The sequence below is a fragment of the Eulemur rufifrons genome, chromosome 8 (genome assembly GCF_041146395.1).
Source record: "Eulemur rufifrons isolate Redbay chromosome 8, OSU_ERuf_1, whole genome shotgun sequence".
Lineage (NCBI taxonomy): Eukaryota > Metazoa > Chordata > Mammalia > Primates > Lemuridae > Eulemur > Eulemur rufifrons.
Genome location: NC_090990.1, coordinates 71073033 through 71094117, shown reverse-complemented (window position 1 = coordinate 71094117; position 21085 = coordinate 71073033).

Sequence of the window (21085 nt, the reverse complement as noted above, 5' to 3'; positions counted from 1 at the left end):
GGCTGGGTCAGGAGTTCTGATAACTGCTCATCATAGTGCAGAATTTGGCCTTTGACATCTTAAGTAGCTGGAAGGGATGGTCCCACCTGACCTCCCTCTGTATTATACAAACAAATGCATCGCCATGTAAAAGTCTGGTCTATACATTATAGACCTGTAGGTCAAAGACCAGAATTTCTAAGTCCCCCGAATGGTTTCCATCTCTGCTTATAAGTATCCAGGTCATATTCGGGCAGAGCAGTGAGGCATTTTATCTACCCACTATTAATTGTTAAATATCTGCTGTTGCTTGGAGCCGTGCTCACTTAAAAATGATGCAGTTGACTTTCTGTCGAAATGGTTTTCAGTCTTGCTCCTCAAACCTTATTGGTGCTCTAGTTGCACTGTAGTTTATGGCCATGACTTATTAATGGTTATAAACAGGGATGATTTTTTTTTAAAGCACCAGCTTAAACTGTCACTAAGGGGAGACTTTTGTATAAAGGAAGGTACAGCTTCCTATTTTCCACCTATATTTTTCCCCTTTGTCTCTTCTCCTTTATGTTCTTTCTCTCTCCCTACTCCCCCTGACCCCCATGGAAGAGGTGGATTTTATAGAAGTCAGTTTCCAAGAGAGCTTTGAATAAGAAGAGTGATCAAAGCCACAGAGACTCCAGGAATGTGGATAGTATGGGATAAATCTCCAGCGGAGGAAAAAAAAGAGACCGCCTATAAAGAGAGTAGCTAGAAGGCGCTTTCATTCTACAGGTGTTGACCTACCACTTTATGCCAGGTACTGTGTTAGGTAAATGGGGTAAGAAGAAAAATGTGAAATGGTCTCAGCTCCAATCCACTGAGGAAGAGAGAAATAATGGCAATTGTGAGATGATTCCACCCTTAGCCTTCTGATTCCAAATCAGCTGCTTAGCAGTGTGTTGGCCATGCTGTTAACACAAATTCAGAATTACCAGCAAAAGATTGCTGCTCAAAACTGAAAATGAGGGCAAAAATTCAAATTCAGAACAGCAAAGGGGAGGAGGTTAGAGGGAAATGACGTTGCTTTTTCTGGTAAATAACAATTTTAACAAAAACTTTTGAAGAGGAAAATAAAAGAAATATAGTCAGAGTATTGCTGTGCTCTCACTGGCTCTCTTCTCAAGGCAGGACACAGAGGACCTCCGTAGCAAGACGGGACACAGAGCAAGGCCTGTGATGCCCACCCACCCCTCAACTTCTGATAAAAACCATCAAAAATATTCACAAAGGGACAAAAATTGGCCACAGTCAATCATGACAGGTAATCATAGGCCATAGTCAAGACAAAGTTTCTACCAGCTGCTGAAATAAGTGAGGATAGATTGGAAAACACACTTTTAGGATACACGCACATCATTTTCTGAATCCCAACAATATGGAGGACCCTGGAAATGACAGAGAAGGATTTTGATCCCGGCATTTGCTCCCAACCCCAACATGCGCTAACCAAGAAAGGTGCACTGACCAAGAAAGTCCGTAGCCACCCTTCAGCTTCACTGAGTTGTCTTGTGAGCTTCCAAAATACTACTGCTCCCAGCACTCCTGCCGTGGCACCATTCATACAGCAGCAGCACAGGGGTTTGAGGAGATAAGTGGCAGAACCTTCCATCTTGTGATATAGGGTCCCCTGCAGAAAAGGAGGGAGGCTCTTCTCCCTTGCAGAAAAGCAAGGGAGGACTCAGGAAGAGTTGTGGGAGAAGGCACGCAGAAGGGCAACACCTTTAGGATCTACCATGTCATGGGAACCGCTGTAGCCTCCTTCTCATGCTCTAACATGGCCAGAGACCTCAGTGCTCCCCACAAGGCTGCAGGCTGAGCCCACCAGACCCCCACCCCCACCCCCAGCCATGTAGATCTAATAGTCAGAACTTGTTTACACCCAAGCGAACAGTGAGGTTGTTAGGGCTGCTTACCACCCTCCCAATGCAGTGGCAAATGCCTGTCCTGGACAGACCCCACACACCTAGAAAATGACAAAGGGGGAAATACTGGGGACTATGAGAAAGTCCTAGTCCCAGAAGATTCAGATCATACCTCAAGAATTTTCTACAGGAAAATAAACACAATATTGGAAAAAAGTTGCTTGTCCTTCATGAAGCAAAGGCAGGACGCATAGGATAGAATGCTATGAGGCAAAGGTGGAGTTGAAATGGGAACTAGAGAAAGAAGCAAGAATGGAGTAGTCAAATATAAAATCCATATTAGAGGCAGGAATAAGGAAAATTAACACTATTCTTTTCTATAGAGATGGGATATAAAAATTGGCAAAGACAATAGATATGGAACATCAGCTTAGACATATCCCAAAATTTCTTTAAAATTTTAGTGAAAAGTAGGTAGGTAAGAAGAGGGGCAGAGAACATATGGCCACGACCCCCATTATGATATTAACAGAGATTTCTCCCGCCAATGTCATTCACTTCTATTATTTTCTAAAGTTCCCTCTTTTTCCTACTTCCTAAGAGTTTCTAATCATGCCACTGCTTTTAAAAGAGCTAAGTATGGCAATTTATAAAATATAAAAATAATTATACACCTGTCAATGTGGGTCATAAGATTCTTCATCAAACACATATTGAATACCTGCCTGTGATGGTTAATTTTATGTATCAGTTTGGCTAGATCATGGTACCCAGTTGTTTGGTCAAACACCAGTGTAGATATTGCTGTGAAGGTATTTTTAAGAGGTGATTATTATTTAAATCAGTAGACTCTGAGTAAAGCAGATTATCCTCCATAATGTGGGTGGGCCTCATTCAATCAGTTGAAAGCCTTAAGAGCAAAAACTGAGGTTTCCCAGAGAAGACAGAATTCTGTCTAAAGACAGCTTGAGCTTCCAGCTTGCTGCTCTGTGGAATTGGATTCAAGACTACAATATGGCCGGGTGCAGTGGCTCATTCCTATAATCCTAGCACTCTGGGAGGCCAAGGCGGGAGGATCGCTCGACGTCAGGAATTCGAGACCAGCCTGAGCAAGAGTGAGATCCCGTCTCTACTAAAAATAGAAAGCAATTATCTGGACAGCTGAAAATACATATAGAAAAAAATTAGCCAGGCATGGTGGCGCATGCCTGTAGTCCCAGCTACTGAGGAGGCTGAGGCAGGAGGATTGCTTGAGGCCAGGAGTTTGAGGTTGCTGTGAGCTAGGCTGACGCCATGGCACTCCAGCCCAGGCAACAGAGCGAGACTCCATCTCAAAAAAAAAAAAAAAAAAAAAAGACTACAATATCACCTTTACCTGAATTTCTAGCCTGTTGACCTTCCCTACAAATTTCAGACTTGCCAGGCACACAATCATGTAAGTCAATTCCTTAAAATAAATATATATATATATTTATTTATTTATATGTATATGTACATGTGTATATATATGTATACACACATATATGTCCTATATACACCCAATATGTATCCCTTTGGTTCTATTTCTCTGGAGAGTCCTCTGACTTATACACTACCACATACAAGGTCTTATGCCACATTCTGTGAGATCTACAAATAAGTAATACCTGCATCTCCATTACCAGGAAATATACAGCTCATTCAATTCAAATTCCCCCAATTCTCCACGTGCCTAGCACTGTGCTGAAGCTGCAGATATGAATAAGAGATACCACCCTCTCTAAAAAGCTCACAATCTAAACAAGAAGATAGCATGTGTAAGACACAAATCTATGGCATCATGGGGAAAGTGTCACCAGAAAGGGGAAAAGAGGTTCCCAGGGTGTTTACAGAGTCAACAGCTTCTGCCAGAAGGAACTGAGGAAGGTTTCATTAAGAAGACAGCTTGGAGATCAGAAAAGATGAGGAGATGAGACCGGAGAAGGAAGAGGAGACCAGACAGGATGAGAAAGAGGAGAATAGACTCACAGTGTGATGTTTTGCTTTGTGTGATCACACCTGTTTTAGATTGCACATCGAATTACATTAATCACTATATCCAGAACTAGAGGAAGAAGAGGAGACCAGACTGGACAAGGAGGAGGAGCCCAGACCAGAAGAGGAGACGAGACAGGAAGAGGGGATGAGACTGGACGAGGAAGAGGAGACCAGACCAGATGAGGAAGAGGAAACCAGACCGGATGAGGAGGAGGAGAGCAGACCAGATGAGGACAAGGAGACCAGACCAGATGAGGAAGAGGAGACGAGACCAGAAGAGGAAGAGGAGATTAGACCAGAAGAGGAGACAAGACAAGACCGGAAGAGGAGACAAGACCAGACGAGGAAGAGGAGACCAGATCGGATGAGGAAGAGGAGACCAGATTGGAAGAGGAGACCAGACCAGACCAGACAAGGATGAGGAGACCAGACTAGACGAGGAAGAGGAGACGAGACCGGAAGAGAATAGGAGACCAGAGGAGGAAGAGGAGACCAGACAGGATGAGGAAGAGGAGACTAGACTCACAGTGTGATGTTTTGCTTTGTGTGATCACACCTGTTTTAGATTGCACATTGAATTACATTAATCACTATAATTTCCTGAGCCTGTCTTACTTTTCAGCATCCCAATGTGCACCTGAAAATAGCTGTTAAATATAGCTATGGCTCGCACAATGGGAGAGGTATGTGGCTCAGAAGAATGACCTACATGTTGAGTTCATGTAGTCACTTGATTGCTCAAGTAGTTAAGCCGCTGGAGTCCAACACACCTGGGATAAAATGCACAACTCTGAATCCCTGGATGTGTTTCATAACCTCTCTAAATCTCCATTTCATCATCCAAAAGGTGAGGAACTTCACAGGTTTATTATAACATGAAAAGTCTTACATATCCTGGCAGATGGTAAGTGCTCCAAAAATATAAGCTGCTGTACTTTTATTATATTGTTAGTATTATTGTTATTAGTGTAATTCTAGAGGTTAACTCCCCATTTAATCCTGCTTTCCTTAGAAATCATTATAATGGATAATAGTGGCTACTCTCTCCCCTAGTTCAACTTCATGAAGTAATTGTTTTTAAGTTTAATCAGTTAAGATACAGAGCCTGAAAAGTGTAGTATGTATTAGATGAAGAAATCTCCTCAAGACTTAAGGGGCAGGGACAGAGACCACATAATCTGTAGCCTAGATGACCAGGAGATATTTTAGAGAGATGACCTAGAGAGATTGTGCAATGACATATCATATCTCATAAAGAAAAGGGAGTAGAATGATGGGCTGGGGGTGGTGGGTACAGGCTCAAAGACAAATTTTGTTGACTCCATAGTTGTACTTTGGGTTGGCTTTGGTGTGGCCTATACTCTGTTTTTTTGTTTGTTTCTTTGTGTGTGTGTGTATGTGTGTGTGTTTGAGATAGAGTCTGGTTCTGTTGCCCCAGAGAGTGCTGTGGAGTCAGCCTAGCTCATAGCAACCTCAAACTCTTGGGCTCAAGCAATCCTCCTGCCCCAGCTTCCCAAGTAGCTGAGACTAAGGCATGCGCCTCCAGGCCCTGCTAATTTTTTCTATTTTTAGTAGAGATAGGGTCTTGCTCTTGCTCAGACTGGTCTTGAACCCCTGACCTCAAGCGATCCTCCCGCCTCAGCCTCCCAGAGTGCTAGGATTACAGGTGTGAGTCACCACACTCCCTATACTGTGTTTAAAAAACAGAAAAAAATACCTGGACCTTTTCTCTAATTTTATTTATAATTTCCAGTTATACTCCTTCTTGTGCTTAATACTTGCTGTCTCAGCCATATTTTTAACTTTCTCATCAAGTCAGATCCTACTTGATGAGGAAGTCAAAAATGCCTAACAAAGGACCAGAGACCACCATAGCCCTATGGACTTAAAATATGGCTGAGACAGCACTTTATAAACAGGAGTAGTTAATTTTTATTCATTTTTTTTCCAATTCTAGTTTTTGGCATGAAGGAAAAGTCTGTCCCCTTCCTGATACATTGCTTCAATTTTCCCACTGATCAAATTCAGAATTCCTGAAAAATAGGAAAGAATTCTTTAGGTACCTCTAAATATCAAATAGTCTTCTATGACTGCAGAAGAGAACTGAGTCCTTTAAAAAAATTAAATAATTGAAAAATTTGAATATTTCAATAAGCATTCTGTTAAATTGTTATAAATGTCATATCACAATCCTCTTTATTTCCTATAAGGATATACATCCCTAGGTATTAAGGGATGATGTGTGAGTCCTACAGTATAAAAAGCTCTTGAGTAAACTTTAAGAAAAATATGTTTAACACTTGTATTGCCAAAAAAAAAAAAGTTTCCATATGAGAAGAAACTTCCTGGGAAGACTCGTGTTCACATTTAAAATAACACTCTAACCAAAACTTTGGAAAGTGCTGGCACTGCCAGTTACAGAGGGACAGTGGAAGGCAAAGGCTGAAAATCAGGAGACAGGACTGATCTGGGATCTACTGCTGCCGAGCTGCGTGGCTCTGCCCAAGTATTCTTATCTTTCTCGACCTCAGTTTCTTAGTATGTGTGTTATACTGAGAGGGCTGGACTTACAGATCTCAGAGGTTCTTTGGGATCCATAATTTTATTCTTAATTTCTTTTCTTGCTTTGTGAATTTTTGCCTTGTCTCAGTTATTCTTTTGGACTCTTCTGTGTCATGTGGCATTATTGACAACAGTCTCCTTAAAACTCCATCCCTGGCTATTACAGTGAGAACTACTCAGGAGCTCATTCCATGTACTTTTGTCCTCAACCATGGCTGGTCCTCATGGCTCCATTTCTGAACTCACTGCAGCTTGTTTTTTCTCTATCTCTTCATCAATCTCTCCTTTTTCAGAGAGACAATTTCTAGTGTCCTCCATTAGTCCTTGTTGTGGTTTGAATGTGCCCCTCAAAATTTATGTGTTGGGAATTGAATCCCCAAGGCAACAGTGTTGAGAAGTAAGACTTAATTTAAGAGGTGATTAGATCATGAGCACTCTGCCCTCATACGTGGGTTAATGACGTTATCATGCGAGTGAGTTGCTTAGCACAGGAGTGGGTTAGTTACTGCTGGAGCGGGTTCCTGATAAAAGGATGAGTTCAGCCCTGTTCTCGTCCTCTGTCGTGCACATGCTCTCTTGCCCTCTGCCTCCTGCCATGAGATCACGCAGTAAGAAGGCCCTCACCAGATATGGCCCCATAATCTTGGACTTCCCAGTCTCCAGAACTATGAGCCAAATAAATTTCATTTCTTTATAAAGTACCAAATCTCTGAGATTTTGTTATAGCAGCACAAAATGGACTAAGACAGAAAATTGGTACCAAGAATGTGGTTGCTGCTGTAACAAATACCTGGAAATGTGGAAGTGGCTTTAGAACTGGGTAATGAGTAGAGCCAGGAAGAATTTGGAAGAACGGGCTAGAAAAAGCCTAGATTGCCATGAACGAAGCATTAAGGGCAATTCTGGTGAGGGCTCAGAAGAAGAGAAGAGCTATAGGAAGAGCCTAAATCTTTGTGGCGATTATTTAAGAAATTGTGATCAGAATTTTGAGAGAAATATGGAGTGTAAAGGCCACTCTGGTGAGGTATCAGATGGAAATGAGAAACAAGATACAGACGGTCCCCAACTTAATGATTTTTTTTACTTTACAATGGTGCAAAAGCAATATGTATTCAATCCCATACTTTGAATACCTACACAACTGTTCTGTTTGTCATTTTCAGTACAGTACTCAATAAATTATATGAGATATCCAACACTTTATTATAAAATAGGCTTTGTATGAAATGATTTTGCCTAACTGTAGGCTGATGTAAGTGTTCTGAGCACACTGAAGGTAGGCTAGGATAAGCTATGATGATCAGTATATTAGGTGTATTAAATGTATTTTCAACTTTCAATGTTTAAAGAGACATAACCCCATCTTAAGTCAAGGAGCATTGCAAACCAGAGTAAAGGCCATCCTTTATCCTGGCTGTACAGTTGCAACGAACTTGATGGAATTGTGTCTGTGTCCTAGGACTTGGGGGAAGGTAGAACTTAAGAGTGATGAACTAGAATATCTGGCAGAAGAAATATCTAAGCAGCAAAGCATTCAAGGTGCTGCATAGCTTCTTTTGGCTGCTTACAGTAACATGAAAGAAGACAGAGGCGATTTAAAGAGAAATAATTTAAACATGGAATTTATAATTAAAAAGGAAGTGGAATGGAAAGATATGGAAAACTCTCAGCCTGACCATGTAAAAAGTATATTCAGGACAGAATACTAAGGGTGTGGCCAAGCAACCATTTCCTAAAGAGATTAATGTGGATAGAAGGATGCCAGGTTCTATTCCATTCATCAGGATAATTTGACAATGATCCAGAAGGCATTTCAGAGAACTCCAAGGCAAACTATGACCTTGAGGGTAAGGTTTCCAGAGAGGTGCTCCCTATGAGACCTCAGCATTCACTGCCCTGCACTACCTTGGGACTCTGCTCCCTGAAATCTGCCCAGCATGCCTTTGCTGCTCTAGCCATGGCTCAAATGGGCCCACGTGTGGCTTGACCTGCCATTTTAGAAGGTACAAGCCATAAATCCTGGCAACATCCACATGGTGCTAATTCTGCAAGCACACAGAATGCAAGAGCTGTGGTGCCACTGCAGCCCCCATCTATATTTCAAAGGATGTTATGAACAGCCTGGGAGCCCAGGCAGACACTTGTCAGAGGGACAAAGCCACTGCAGAGAGTCACCATGAAGGCAATGCCTAGTGGATCAGTAGGAGTGGGGCAGCCCTCAAAACCACAGAACTGGAGGGCCAACAGTGTGCACCTCTAGCCTGGGAAAACTGCAGGCACAAGACTCCAACCTATAAAAGCCAATGGGTAGTCTAAGGCCAGCTGCGGGGGCAGGGCTGCCTGAAGCCTTGGGGACACAACTTCTGCCCCAGTGTCCCTGGGATATGGGGCATGCTGACAAAGGAGACTATTCTCTAGCTTAAGACCTAATGTTTTCCCTGTTGGGTTTTGGACTTGCTTGGGTCTAGTTACCCTTTTCTTCTTGCCTGTTTCTCCCTTTTGTAATGTCTATCTTATGCCTGTCTCACCATTGTATTCTGGAAGCAGATAACTTGTTTGATTTCACAGGCTCACAGCTGGTGGGAATTTGCCTCAAGATGAACGTGCCTTGAGTCCCATTCATATCTGATTTAGGTCAAAAGCTGGACTTGGGGACTTTTGAGTTGGTGTTGGAACAAATTAAGACGTTTGGGATTGTTGTGATAAAAACAAATGGAATGTATTTTACATGTGGGAAGGACATGAATTTGGGAGGCCAGTGCCAGAAAGCTATGGTTTGAACATGTCCCTCAAAGTTCATGTGTTGGGAACTTAATCCCCAATGCAGCAGTGTTCAGAGATGGGACCTTTAAGAGGTGATCAGGTCAGGTGAATGTTGTTCACTATGGAGAGGGTGGGTCTGTTATAAAAACAAGTTCAGTCCTCAAAAAAAAAAAAAGAAGAAGAAGAAGAAGAAGAAGACAGCTTGAGAAGGAAACACAGAGGGGAAGCCATGTGATGATGGAGGCAGAGATCGGAGCACTGCATCTGCAGACCAAGGAATGCCAAGGATTGTCGGAGAAGCCAGGGGAGAGGCATGGAACAGATTTTCCTTCAGAGCTTCTAGAAGGAACCAACCCTGCCAGCAACTTAATTTTGAGCTTCTGTTCTCCAGAACTGTCAGAAAATTAACTTCTGTTTTTGTTTTTTTTCTTAATAAAAAGAAGAAGATGACAGCTTTAGGGCTGAGCACTCACTCTGTCAGCATGTGCCAAAGTCACTTGAACTATTGGAAAACCCCATTATAGGGATCAGAGACCACAGGTCACTAGAACCCCAAAGGTCCAGAAAACACAGGCTGGAGGAGGAGATATTCAGTTTGATAGGGCTTTGCACAGCTCTGGTCCTCTGTGTCCACCAGGCAGAAGTTCCCCAGCATTCTTGGAATGGGCAGCCAAGTCCAGGGTCATGGGATTGACACACAAGATGGTGCTATTCCACAGGCTGAGAAAGCTTCAGCCCTGATTTACTCAGTAATTAGTCTGAGGATGTAGCCACCCCACCCTACCCAGGAGGTCAGGCTGTTGCCCTAGTCAACTAACAGGCAGCCTGGCTTCAGGGACCTTTTTGGAGCAAGTTCTAAGGTCTGCTTGGGTCAGTCCCAGTCAGCTCTTTGTTGACACTATTTAACCCTGAATTTATACCTATGACTAGAGCATATGATGAGGGTAGAAAAGAAAATCATGTTTATTACAAATTGCTTCAGAAACAGAGAAGCACGATGTCTTTTAGAACTATTTCCATCAAAAACCTACTTAAAAGTGCCAGTGCCTAAGCAGGAGTTACAAATCCAAACGCCTTTGGGTCCCAGGTGACTCAGCTATGTAGATCAGGAGGGGGCAGAGTCACAGGGAGTGGTGTGGGCTGGCTAAAGTTCTCCAGGTGCATCTGCAGTGAGATTTGGCCCTTTCGTTTCATTTGACCATTTCATACCCCCTAGCTTAAAGGGTTAACTTTGACTATCTTTCAAATGCAGGTATTTGCAACAACACATTCCCAGAAGGCTCTACAATGCTCAAGTTTGATCAGACTCTCATAATTATAGAAGATATACTAGGATCAGATGCCAGGGTGCCCTTTATATTTTTAACTTTCCCCTTCTGAATGAGAGCAGCGGGAACTACCGGTAGCAACTGCTTGACCCAATTGACACTATGATTTCAGCAGGAAAAGGTGGTCTCAACTGGGGAGTGAGATGGAATTAGGCAGGATCCAGGGCTCCATATGGGCCCTCAGTCAGGGGTACCATTAGAGTACATCAAATGCATTACCTTCTCTCAAAGAGCTGGCTGGGGGCCTTCTCATTCCATCTGACCACCTGTCCCCTTTTCCTTCTCTGTCATAAAGACTCCTTCCCTATACCAGTGCTGGCACACTCAGCTCTCGCCAGTCACAGCAGAGGTGGGGGAGGTGCTGAGATATCAGGAAACTGCCAGTTTGACCAAGGCCTGGCGCCCTTCAGCTCTCTCTAAGACTGGAGAGAAGTCAGCTGTCCCTCCAAGAGAGAGTATAAGAGAATTACTGGTTCAGAATCCAAAGGTCATTAAGGAGCATTCGCTCTTTAAAGAGCCATGAGGGTGCACAAGGATGGGAGAAGCCAGGCTCATAAATGTGTGGGCAAGGGCTTCTGGATTCCCCAGGCCCACTGGAACCATTTGTAATGCAAGGCAGGGTGCCCTGTACTTGGCTCATGTCCAGATGGAAATATTTTGCATCTGTTTGTGAACTCGGGTGTTTAGAGGACAAAAAAATGTTTTTGTTAAAACAGAGTAACTCAGGAATGGGAAACTATGTATAGACAGAAATGTAAAAACAAACAAAAAAACACCCTCTTTCTAATCTAACTCTGCCTAGAATCACTGATGGCTTTCGGAACAGCTTTCTGTGTCCTGAGTGTCCAAACTGAAGACAGTCACAATCTGCTTTTATATCATGACCCCTCCCTCCTTTCCATTCATTATCTCTTCCCAGGGAAGCCCTCTGAATACAGCCGTCACTCCTCAAGCCAGCCTTTCCCCAGCAGCACAGTGGCAATGCCAGTCTCCACGCTTGCAAAGACACAGGCAGACTCTTCGCGGTGTGAAACCCTCAGGAATGTAGGTTCCTGGCTGGAATTGAGAAACCGAACTACTTTTTTCTCTGAGATAGCTCAGTATATGGAGACGAATTCTAACCAGAAAGCATAGAAGCCTTAATGCTTTTTAAAAAATCTGCTTGCTCATAAATGTACTTAAAACAGGTCTAGATCTATAGAGTAAGTGCTCAACAAATGTTGGTTGATTAATTGACCAAGTCTCCTCTCCCAGCCCATGTCCAGAGGGCTCCCCTTGGTTCTCCTTAAAGGCTTTGCTGCTGCCCCAGAACACCTTGCTTCAGAAACCTCTGCTTTAAGGTGAAATCACACTGAGAAGAAAAAACACCTACACAGCAAGGAGCCAACGGAAGGCATGACTCAAAAATGGCCAGAGGCACTTGAAAGCCCAATTTCACTTTTATTCAGTAACTTCACTTTTTTTAAGATGAATCATTGATGTGGAAAGAGAACTTCAACTTACCCCAAACTCACCAAAAACCCCTCCTGGCTGGAGACCTTGAAAGACCTCCCTAAACACATAGGAGTTTGGGTTTCACATTCCATGGTTTCCAACTTGCATTACCTGCTCTATATTGTCACTAATTAAGGGTTGTGTTCAGTGACACTATCAGGTTACCCTTCTGTTTTCCAGTTTTCCAGAGACTGTTGTGGTCACTTTGAAATGGAGAAAATGGAAAAGAAGTAACTGCTAATGAGGTATATGGTTAAAGCTAAAACCTTTTGCTTTTAGATGCTTACATTTTCTTTTCCAGAGAGAGAATCACCTCTCTTGTCTATCTGCCATATACACCAAATCAGATTACTGACATCTTAATCATCTTCCAAGACCCTTCTCAAATGCAGTCTCCTCCATAGAGTCTTTTGTGATTTTCTCCTCCAGATGTGACTTCTTCCCCCGATTCTGGGGTCACACTGCCTAGGATCTAATCCTGGCCCTGCACATTCTCAGTGGCAGAACCCTAGGAAATTTATTTTTAACTCCATGTGCCCTAATTTACTCGTCTATAAAATGGGAAGAATAATAGAACCTAACTCAAAAGGCTATGAGAATAAAAAAATCCAGTCCTTGAAAAGCACTTGGAATGTTACGTGGCATGTGCAAGCACAGGACGCCAAGTGCTGCTGCTGGCTGTTAGCTATGAACTCCAGGAGAACTTTTATTTCTCAGAAAGCTCTTGCCTGACTTCCTTATTTGTACGGTATCTTGCCCCGCTACCTCTTTCTACTTTCCTTAAGTGTTTAGAAAGGTCTCTCATCTCCCCAAGCCAGGAGGGTTTTTAGGTGAGTGCTGGGTAAGTGGAAGTACTCTACCTTAGAGTAATGTACTTGGGAGCGGGGACAGCATCTCTTATCTTTGTGGCTGGTTCATATGTATGTACGCTGAATATTGAAATTAAACACATGAGGTTTCCATAGTGCCTAGTGTATGTTTAGCTCTTAAAATATACTTGTTGACTTTTTTTTACATAATCTTATACCAAGAGAAAGAATCCAAGTGTCTATATCAGACTTGTGCCTCTGTATCTATTGTGTCTTTTTCTATGTAAAGCATATATCTTTGAAAGTATCCACATACAACAGAGAAACAAGACATAACATAAAGTCCAGTAACCTGTCAAGACTAAAAAAGTCTGACAGCACACAGAAACTTTTCCCAACATGCAGAGCTGTCATCAGCACTTCCTTCCCAGCAGCAGACAAACACTGCGGTGGATGCCAGGAACACTGGCCACCAGAGCAAGGATGGTGCCCTGCCTATAGTCAGTAGTTACTATATTTATTTTTACTCCAATCTGTTTTCAGCTTAATTTCCTTCAGATCCATGGTTATATTGGGAGATACGATTGCAAGTCTTCATCATTTGGCCTCTAATATCTATTTTCAAAGTGTTCTCTTGTAAATGCAAGGTTAATCTGATAGGTTTTTTCAATGATCCTAGAGATTCTCTGCAGTCAGCATAAGCCTTTCCTACATTCTTTTCTACTTTAATCTTTTAGAATTTTTCCCCTAAGAACTCCTTCTGTCTGTTTCTTTTTCCTGATGCTCCTACTCTAGTACTTCGTCATTTTAAGCTGCTCTGATTGGTCTTCAAAGAGACAAACCCACTGAGATCCTCTATATAAACATTCAGGGAGCAATTTGGAATGAGATTGGTGCATCAGACAGGTTCTAGGAGGCAGCAGAAGGCCCACTCCCATGGGACTCTGAAGGAATGGCATGAGAAAGAAGGGTGGGAAGGAAGAACATTTACAGAGCTGGGTCAGGATCCAGCAAGGGGCATGGAGGGGTCCAGGACTAGCAACAATGGGAAGCCATTGCTCCCATGGGCCTGAAGGAGCAAGGGAAGAAAATAGCATTCCATGCTGGAGCTTGGTGAGAGCTGGTGCCACAGATGGGGGCAAGGAGCTGTCGTCTGGGACAATGTAGCCTCTAATAGGCAGGGAGAGGGTGCGGGGTTGCAGCCATTCAGCCAAGGAGTCTGCCTGGAGCCCATGGCACAGAAGGAATCTCACAGGGGAGGTGGGGAGGGCAAGCAGAGAATAACCCTAGCAATGCATCGTGTATCCAAATCTCTAAATGAAATTGCTCCCTGTCATTCTGTGCACCACAGCAAAACTTTGTCATCCACACAACCTTCCAAGGAAGTCTAAAGAATGTTCTACTTGTTTGACTGTAACTCATCTTTGTTGGTGTTACTGAAAGAGAGGTCATTTTAATTTCCGAAGACAGAACGTGGCATAACCTTACTTACATTTGCAATTCTCTCAGGTGCTCTTAAGATTTCTGCTACATCACTCTTTTGGTTGTGGGAACATATTAAGGAGAGAAATTTTCTTTTTTCAGTTGATTATACCTGGAATAAAAATAGCAATTACTACAGTATCTATAGATTGTGATTTTTCTTAAGTGGGTGATTCCATGTTCTCCAATTCCAGATAGAAAGCAGTGGTCTCAATCCTGGTTACTAGTCTACTAGTCAGCAGCAGCTTCCGAACTTGTATCCAGTACATCCAGTACAGAATCCCACCACCTGCCCCAGAGGTGAATCATTCATTTAAAATTATGGACATATGAGTAGGAGGCTCTACATGGAGATTTTTATCCAAGCCTCTTTGATCTATCAATAAAATTTAACATCACTCTATGTTATGTTTTTAAAGGATTTCCCATATTAGTCCCGTGAAAATTTTTTAGTTGGAGGTATATATCTAAGAGAAATAGAAATTAACTTCCTTATAGTTTCACGCTCTTAAAAAGAAATGGATTTAATTCAAACAGACAGAATTCAGACAGAATTAAAACTAGTTTGTGGTTAAAGGCCAGCACTGTGGCACTTCTGAAAATTACAATGAACAAACTAAAACTTACCTCCATGGCTTTCCAAGCCCAGCTGAAATCCCTCCAGAGAATAGCTGTATGTATGTAGAAAGGCACAAAGCCTTTACTCCGCAATGTCTCTAACAGGAAGCAATCTTGCCATCCACTGAAGGAGCAAAATCTTCTACTCATACCTCCTATTTTGATTTTGTTTGCTTGTTAATTTTACCACATTTTACCTTCTGGGTTTTTAAAAGCACTTATTTGTGTACATGTTCTATATGAACATTTTGAGGCCAGAGATTGTGTATTGTTTATTTCTGCATCATTACCCACAGTGCTGTTTCATTGTAGGTGTTCACTCTATGTTTGTTAAATCAATACATTACCTTAGAAACAAATGTGTTTCTTTCAAATGAGCTGAGTGAAAAAATGCACCTGGTGTTAATGATGTTTTGCATCTCCCTATACCTCTTCCCATCATACAGCCCATGGTGCCATTCTCAGCTCTTCTACTCTAGACCCAGACAAAAAAGAAAATCTAGATGCCAGATCCAAAGCTTCCATGCTCAATTTAAACATTGAAAGTGCTGTGGCTTTCAGATCCAGAATTTCAGGAAATACTTTTTTCAGGTAAATGTTTATGTCATTTCGTGGACTTTCCTGAATTTTGTAGGATCTTTTGATTTTCTGTTATTAGTGAACCTCTCTGCAGGTCTCTCCTGATGAATAACAAGCATCCTCCATTTTTTTTCTCTGTATCATTTTTAGTTTAAGTTTAAAGCTACTGGCCGGGCGCGGTGGCTCACGCCTGTAATCCTAGCACTCTGGGAGGCCGAGGCGGGTGGATTGCTCAAGGTCAGGAGTTCGAGACCAGCCTGAGCGAGACCCCGTCTCTACTAAAAATGGAAAGACATTATATGGACAACTAAAAATCTATATAGAAAAAATTAGCCGGGCATAGTGGCGCATGCCTGTAGTCCCAGCTACTCGGGAGGCTGAGGCAGTAGGATCGCTTAAGCCGAGGAGTCTGAGGTTGCTGTGAGCTAAGCTGACGCCACGGCACTCACTCTAGCCTGGGCAACAAAGTGAGACTCTGTCTCAACAAAAAAAAAAAAAAAAAAAAAAAAAAAAAAAAAAAAAAAAAAAAAAAAAAAAGTTTAAAGCTACCTACAAGATAGAGGATATTGTTTAAAAAAAAAAATAGAAACAACTACAGATATCATTTGATTGCCAGGAACTGCAGTAAAAGATGTGTCTGGAAATACCACCCTTGAAATCACGCACATGATTAAAAAGAACCGGAACTGATGAATTTTAATATAACTAGGCAAAAACCCAAAGCCTGTCACACCAGCTGGTCATTCTTGCTTTAGCCATTAAAAGTGGCCTTTTTTGTGGCTAACAACAGAAATGTCGGTCAATCAGGCACAGCTGTAGGTCTGGGCTTGGAGCCCGTTCTCAACCTTGCCCCTCCCTTTCTCTCCCCGAGGCTAGGATGGAATGAAAGGGCCAGAATTGGCAGTAGGCGCAGAGAAAGGGAAAACCAAGATGCTTAAATCCAGATGAAAGATTGCTTGCTGTAGCATCTCAGGCCTTAGCCCATTAGGTAAAGTTTAACCCCTGCAAAGCAGGTCACTTGGCAAAAATGGATGGAAAATACAAACTTCAGGTTGAAATACAAGGAGGCGGCAAGGGGAGAGGCTCTGCTGCATATGGCGTTCCATTAATAGGTATCACACTCCATAATGGGAACATTTTCATACAAATGTGTTCTTTGGAATCCAGCCAAGATCAGGGCACCCTAGTGAAATCACAATGCACAGCTAATGAGCTATTTTTGGTGAATTTGGCACTAGAGACTAATAGAACCAATTTGTCCCCAAAATGTTAAATCATTTAGCGCTTCTATGGAGGTGCTAAGTGCATCTAGAACTTTTCGGGGCTGTCAATAAAAATTAGAGACTACTCAAAAGCCTTCAGTCTTGGCTTGAAATCCCTTATGCTCAGATTATAGGGCTGCCGGGCACCTGAGGAAACTCCGAGCAAAGCCTGCTAGCTGCGGGAAGTAAGTGGTCGGACGGAGTTGCAAGTCCCCTGACTGAGAGACTGAAGAGATAGTGAGCATTCTTTATCAGCCATAGCTGTCAACCCACGGCTCCCTGTCATCATGGGCATCATCTTCTCCCTCCTCCCCACACTCTGCCTGTTGCTAATTCCTTTTCCAGGCACTGCCATTCTCCCAGGCCCATAATCCGAACTTTGACTCCTCCCCCACGTTCACCATTTTCCTGTATACTTCTCCATTCCCTCTCTACCAGCCCTCAGCCCTACTGCTGGAATTTTTAAAACTGTCTGCTTGAACTGCCTCCCACCAGCCTCCCTCACCCCCAGACATCCTGCATATGGATGGAAAATGAATCTTCATTAAGTTCTCAAAAAGTTACTCACCTATTTGAAAACTTTCAATGACTCCCTGGTACCTGCCACATCAAGTCTGAACTCAGCTATCTGACTGTCAAAGCCCTTTATAAGATGACCCCATTCAACCAAGATAGCCTTATTTTCCACGAGCTGTCTTACCCTGCTTGGCTCAGGAGTATCATTAACCATCGCTGAATAAATAAATCCCTGCTACTGCTCACCCTGGAGCCCACTACAAAGAGTGAGCAAGTTACACAGTGCTGCCAATGTGAGAAACAATAAAATCTAGAAGTAAAGCCTGCAATTTAAAGCATCTGCCCTTGTGAATTACAATTTAGAGCTACAGTTAAAAAAAAATACTATTCGTTTTCTTGGTCTATGGCTCATCCCCTCATCCCGACACACAAAAAAAGACACCCCCCCATGAATTCAAATTTGGTGCAAATCTGTCAAACTATTTTTTATGCTGCTGTAACAAATGAAAGCAATTTTATTGAGATAGCTAATAATCCCACACCTGTCCTCTGCTCTCATCAGACTCATCTCATGTTCCACCAACATCTGCATTCACACTGCCTCTGTGCTTCACGTCTACTTGGCTCTTGTTCTTGGCATGTTCCCTCTCCTCTACTCCCTTCATCCAAATCCCATTCCATAAGGGTTAGGTTTAGGCCTAGCTCCGCCCCCTCAGGCATGCCTGCCCTAAATACCCCCATGCTCCAGGATTTTATTCTTGAAACAGTATGTACAAGACTTATTATTATTAAAGGGTAATACCCTCTCTAATACTGATTGCTAATCACTTCCTACGAGTCATTTTTGCCTCCTCAAGGAGAAGGATCATAATTTAAATGTATGTTTCCACATAGTGCTATGGTCACAGTAAGTATAAATAAATACCTTTTGGTTGGTCAATCAATTAATGATTTAATTTTATCCCTACAGTGCCAAAGATAGCGCTTAGCATATAGCAGGGGCTAAAAAAATTTAATTAATAATTAGACACTTTTGCGAATCATTTCTTAGTCTACTTCAGATATTAGGTTGAAATATTCTCTATCCTATGGTTAACAAACCATCATCTAAAACTTTGCGCTCCCTCTTCCATTCCATAGAGTTATCCCTGAGAAGCAGCTTTCTTGCATCTAAGTGAAGCCACCAACGGAAAGTGAGCCAAGGTCATTTCTGCGCCAATGTGGCTAAAAAATGGATATGCCTTCTCCACCTTCTCTTCTCTCGGCTGAAGAGGTGCCACCTGGATGCAGATCTCTTGAGGCTTCAGAGGATAATGAAGCCAAAAGTTGGAAGGAACTGGGTCCCTAAATAAATGGGACCACATGGGAACCTTCCTGCCAATCAGGATCACCTGCACTGCACTGTTACATATACGAGAAATAGACTTTCAGCATGTTTGGCTACTGAAAAGCTGTGGTTTGTTACAGCTACCCGATTGGTTACCTACCTCTGAAAGAGTAAAATTGTTACTGAAGAGAAGAGCAGCTCAAGAGGAGAAGCAATTAAACTCTCACGCGTTAATGCGTGATGAGTTCTCAAGCTGAAGGCTAATTGGCTTCCAGAGCGTGCCTCTGTACGTGTGATGAGGAATCCAGACATGTTCTACCAGTTCTAACCAGATGATCTCATCGTACGTTCTAACATACCCAAACCCACGGTTACAAGGATTACGCAAAGATGCCTTAATCTCTTATCTCCAGCCCAAACCGCCTGCCTGAACTAGAGAGCTGTGCAGATAACTGCAGCTCGGTATCTCCAGCAGGCTCCTCTACAGGCCCCTCAGACTCGTGATCCCTAACACCCATCTGATCTCCCTCTCCTACTCCCCTCCACCATGTTATTCCTCCTCCTGGATTTCCTGTTAGTAGCACCACTAACTTTCTGAAAATGGGCCTTGACTCCCACAAACAAACTTGGATCTCTCTGCTCCTATGCTCCTACAGAGTTCGCCTACCTCGGCCCCAGCGGCGGTGTGCTGTGACGGTTTGCGCATGCGTCTGTCTTCCCACCAGCCTATACACTTCTTCAGGGAACATATCTTTTTATCTGTGTAGTCACCACATTCAAATATTTTCTCAGTAAAAGAATAAATGTCCAGCTCATTGTTCATGGCAAATAAATAAATAAATTATCATGGACCTAAACTATACAGCAAAATTTTTCTAACAACGCGTATGAGAAAATCATCATGACCTTGGTTTGGTCAAAGAGTACTTAAATATGATAACAAAAGCATGATCCATAAAAGAAGAAATTGATAAATTGGACTTCATAAAAAAAAAGCTTTTGAGCTTCAAACGACACCATTTAGAAAAAGAAAAGACAAGCCACAGACTAGAAGAAAATATTTGCAAATTATATTTCTTATAGGACCTATATCCAGAATATGTAAAAAGCTCTTATAACACAATAATAAAAAGACAAAAGGCCCAATTTAAGAGTGGGCAAAAGATTTAAATAGACATCTCACCAAGGATGATATACAAATGGCCAATAAGCACATGAAAAGATGTTTAACATCATAATTAGGGAAATGAAAATTAGAACCTCAATGAAATATCACTTCACTCTCACTATAAAAACTATGATAAAAAAACAGACAGTATGAAGCACTGGCACGGATATAAACTAGAATCCTCAGAACACTGTTGGCCGGAATGTAAAATGGTGCAGCTACTTTGGAAAACAGTTTGGTAGTTTCCTAAAAGTTAAACATAAAAATGTCTTGTTTTACTCAAATAATTGTGGGAAATAAACAATGTTTGTATTCTTTATTCTTTTTCCATTTAGTAACAAAATAAGAATAAAAAATGTAGTCTGAAATTATATAAAAGGCTTATAAGTATCATTCAATTCTCCAGTCATTTTCATTATGTAAAACTGGCATTTCTGTTAGGAAATGAAGGACAAGATTTTATGTCAGCACCATTATTCGCTATGAACAGCAATCCTTGTTATTCTAGTCTTCATGCTACTCCGGTTTGTGGATCCACGTCCTCTTGAAAACGGAGGAGAGTAAGAGGTGCCAAAGTTCAAAGTCGGCCAAAGGGGAGCTCCCACTTCCCTTCCATGAAGACCAGCCTAATACACCTCTGCCCACATCTGCAGTCATCTTTCCCGGGAGCCCTCAATATTGCCTCCTTGTTTTCAAATCTGCCACTTCTTCCGCCTTACCAAGGGCTGTGTGAATGATGGCACAGAAAATGTCCATGAAAGCCCACATTTATATTTCTTACAAGAAATAAAAATTGCATTTAGGTAAATAAATCTGTTGGTGACATCTAGGCTCAATTGCACTATAAGTAACACGCTATAAATAGAAAAAATACTAAAGCCATAGAAAATCGTGTATAGCAGTAAACTCAGGCTTGTGTCATACGGTATCACACATTACCAAATCACTGAATAGTCAACCCAAGCTAAGTCACATGAATGACATAAATGTGAGTAGAGAAATAGGGTCTCACCTTTAAAAAGCGAGAGAGAGACTTTTAATTCCGCTAAGGGTCACCTGACCCAAATCTACCGTTGATTGAAATGTTTCCATTCTGACATAAGTGAAGATAATTCAACTTGTGCAGGCATTCCCTGCAAAAATAAGATTTTTCTCCCTTCCAACTTCTTTTTTCCCATCCTACCCTCCAGATTATAAGTATTAACTCCTTTTTGTTGAAGCTGAATCAATAATTTCATTTCTTCATTACAAATCTGAAGATGATTGTGGCAAATAAAAAATGGA